This window comes from Mesocricetus auratus, unplaced genomic scaffold, assembly GCF_017639785.1.
Source record: "Mesocricetus auratus isolate SY011 unplaced genomic scaffold, BCM_Maur_2.0 Super-Scaffold_6730, whole genome shotgun sequence".
Classification (NCBI taxonomy): domain Eukaryota; kingdom Metazoa; phylum Chordata; class Mammalia; order Rodentia; family Cricetidae; genus Mesocricetus; species Mesocricetus auratus.
Genome location: NW_024429184.1, coordinates 67,204,607 through 67,208,556, shown reverse-complemented (window position 1 = coordinate 67,208,556; position 3,950 = coordinate 67,204,607). Strand labels below are relative to the sequence as shown.

At 41.7% G+C, this 3,950-nt stretch overlaps 1 non-coding gene across 1 annotated transcript; it reads left to right on the top strand.

The window, feature by feature from the left end:
* The first annotated feature begins 3,634 nt into the window (after nt 1-3,634).
* LOC121139035 lies at nt 3,635-3,738 on the top strand. Its single transcript, XR_005875893.1, has one exon. It is a non-coding gene; the product is annotated as a U6 spliceosomal RNA (small nuclear RNA).
* Nucleotides 3,739-3,950: the final 212 nt, after the last annotated feature.

Sequence of the window (3,950 nt, the reverse complement as noted above, 5' to 3'; positions counted from 1 at the left end):
CATTGGAGAGCAGACTGAATCTTATAATTTCCTCAGAGAGATGAAGATAAGTCTTAAGAAACGAGGTTCCAGTTCACAGACCCTCCAACTCCAGCGTGTGTTGACAGGGAGGACGTGTTCCTTTTTCAAGATGAAGATAGAAAGCTCACATTGACTGTGTAACTTGAAAGCAGAGTTATAGGTCTTGGTTTAGGAATGATACTTTGCCCAAGGTAGTGAAGAACATGCAGTCAAACCCCGGATGTGAACTCACAGCTCCTGTCTTTGCTATAATCTGGCTTTTGATCCCTGCCCAGTAGGCGTCAGTTTATCAGAGTTCAGCTCCGTCTCAGCTCTGACTTGGGTCTCCAGTTACTGCCTGTGCCATGTTTGGACAAATTAAAATTTCTCCTTGGGATCCCATTTCTTCATTGCATAGTGAATTCACACACACACACACACACACACAGCCACAATTAATGTCAAAATGTGCAGACTTAGGATTATTTAGTTTTCCTCTATTATCTTTTATGTGAAAATGTCTGCTTCTCCCAAATTCTCTCTTCTAAAACATACCATTTCATAATTAGTTACATTTGCTTGCTTTGTGTGTGTGTGTGTGTGTGTGTGTGTGTGTGTGTGTGTGTGTGTACACCACTGTGTATGCTTGGGGAATGGGTTCTCTCCTTCTAGCATGTGGATTCTGACACATGGTAAACACCTCACATTCACACCATGGCTATGCCATTGGGCTGATAGGTTTATGCCAATTTGACACAAGCTGAAGACATTTAAGAGCAGGGAACCTCACTTGAGAAAATGTCTACATGAGATCAGGCTGCTGACAGGCCTGTAGGGCATGTTCTTAATTAGTGACTGATGGGTGAGGGCCCAGCCCACTGTGAGTGGGGTCATCCATGGGCTGGTAATCCTGGGTTTCATAAGAAAGCAGGCTGAGAAAGCCATGAGCAGCATGTCAGTGAGCAGCTCCCTTCCATGGCCTCTGCATCAGCTCCTGCCTCCAGGTTCCTGCCCTGTTTGAGTTCCTGCCCTGACTTCCTCAGTGATAAACAGCGATGTGGAAGTGTAAGCCAAATAAACTCTTTCCACCCAAAATTGCTTTTGGTCATGGTGTTTCCCTGCAGCAATAGAAACACTAAGACAGTTATCACCTATAAAACAAAACAAAGCTTGGTGGGGTGACTGAGTCGAAGTTGTTCCAAGTGAGATATGAATGCAGTCTTACCTATCCTCTCAATTTCTTTTCTTTCTTTCTTTCGGGGAGGGTGTAAAATTGTTGTAAAAGAATGGAATGCTGTGTGTAGAAAGTGATGTGAGACCAGAGAAAGGGGGCAGATTCAGGGTTGCTCAGAGGACAATCTGGTGAGGTTTTGTTGACATAAGTGTGATCAAAAGAAGCCTCAAGACGAGCAGACCCCTGAGATTTGTGCCAGAGGACAGGGGCTCCTATAGAAATCAGGACAACAGTGTCTTCATCTAAGCTGATTGTTCCTCATTTACCATTTATCTCTAGCTAATGTCAAAGATGTCAGGAGTGCTCCCAAGGCTGACGGCCCTGGGCCTGGTGCAGAGCTCCATATTGCACTCGGGTGCTTTGTCTATCTGTAGCACACTGGGGAACTGGGAGAAGAAAAGAGGCTAGGATTAATCAGGTGGGAAAATGGGAGTGATCCAGATGGCTTCAGTCAAACAGTCTTGGGAGACACAGAAATGCATAGCACATTTGTATTTTACCAAAGTAATTCTGTAGTTTTGAATATAGAAATAAAAATATGAGCAGAAATGATCCATTGTCTTTTATGCATGGTTATAGTTTTAAAGACATTTTATTTTTATGTGTGCATATGTATGTGTCTGTATATGTTTATGTATGCTTGTGTGTGTATGTATGATTATATGTATGCATGTGTATGTGTGTATGCATGTGCATGTTTGTTTGTGTGTGTGTGCATTCAAGGAAGTCAGAAGCACTGGGTTTTCCTGGAGCTGTAAAACCAGGTGGTTATGAACTGCCTAATGTGAGCATTAAGAGCTGAATTTGGGCTATAGAAGGGGAGCAACCCCTCTTCACCAATGAGCTATCACTCTAGCCCCTCCTAATGGCTACTACTGACTGTAATCTACCTCTATTTATACATATCAAATCCTAGGAAACAGGATTTTTAAAATACCATTTTTATTCTTTGTCTCTGCCTGAGATAGGGTCTCTGTGTAGTCTAAGCTGGCCACAAACTTCTGTCTCAGTCCCCCAAGTTCTGGGATTACAAGTGAGATTTACCATGTCCACCAAAAGTCTTACATTCTTTCCAGGTGAAATCCTTGGCAGTCGTCCAGTGTTCTGAATGGATTTAGATTGGGAAATGAGATTTTCCTCAGAATTTAAAAATCTTGGTGAGCTGGATTTTATTCCAAAGGATTGCTCTAAACTCTTGTCAGTCATCTTTCCAGTTTTACGGGAATTGAATGAGATCACGAGACTTCAGCCAGAAGCAAAGAAATCCTAGATTTTTGCTCTGCAGAATGCAGAATTCAAACAGTAGGAGGGAAAATGCACTCTGACAACCTTCATGCATTTCAGGCTTTGCACAGCCTCCAGTGATCTGAGCCACTTAGCTGGACATTGTCCACATTGCAGGACAAAAATAATTAGTTAGACTTAAAGGGAACTGGGGCTTCAACGGAGCCCACAGGCACCTCACATGCTGCTGTTAATTCCCTGTTTCCATTTGCTTCTGTATAGGGTGTTCTCCTGGGTAGAAATTGCTCAATGTAGCATGTAGAAAAAGCAATGTCCACTACTTCTAATTATGCTGTGGAATACGTTGGTTTCTCTTCAGAATATGGATATCTTTAGTCTTTCACAGTTCTGCCAGGAAGCTCAGTGGAATCATCAAGTCCTATATTATCCCCACAAAGTCTTCTTAGCCTATTTTTGAAGGCATTTCATGTAGGCTTTCAAGAAGAAAATAAAAACCCAGCCTGAGTTTCAGTTACAGATATAAGGGTGATAGCCACAGCTTCAACTGTGGTGAATATAATCACTAGGTTCATTTCAGCTTTGGAGCATTCAACAGGAGCAGAGATGTTTGCTCCGGTAACATCAGTATGCACTGGAAATGAAAAACCAGATGTTGATCATATCCATGTAATTACTTTTTAAAAACTCAATGAGTCTTTTCAAGATAGGGGAATCAATTAACAGTAAGTCACTTTCAAAAGGAAAATCTTCCCACAGTATATTATGCAAAGGTATTATTAGAAAATGTATTTTTGAACAGTTTAAAAGTAAGACATTTGATTAGAAAAAAGTTAAAACCATCCATCAGGTTCAGTGATGCATGCCTGTAGCAGCTACTGGAGAGGCTGAAGCAGTATGGTTGCTTGATCCCAGGGGTTCGATACCAGCTTGAGCAACATAGTGAGATTTTGTCTTTTACCAAAAGACTATGAAAAAACATAGTGTCCCAACTTGAAACTTGACACTAAAACTAGAAGGCATTTTTCATATAACAACGTTTTAGTTTTGCACACAGATGAGTTTAAAGCTCTTGATGCGCTGTGTCAGTAACATAAAGTGAAAGATAAGCTCAGAGTCTCCTTCATGCTGGCTTAAAAAAGAAACTCAAAACAAGCTGCTCTCTTCAGCAGCGTATATGCTAAAACAGAAATAACACAGGAAAAATCAGCATGACCCCTGCACAAGGGTGACAGGAAACCCACGAAACATTCACATTTTAAAAATAAATACACGAATGAAGATCTAAATCTATAGAAGCCACAGGTGAGGCAATGGGAACTTCCTTTCAAAGCAAGCGGAATGAATGAGAGCAGCTTCCTGAGGAGCTGAATCCAGGGTTCCAGAGACAGGAATACCTGTCGTGTTCCACTCCTGAGCTTTTGCTTCTGCAGCCCCAGTGTTGCTTTCCTGAGGTACCTCAATATTTGCCTCT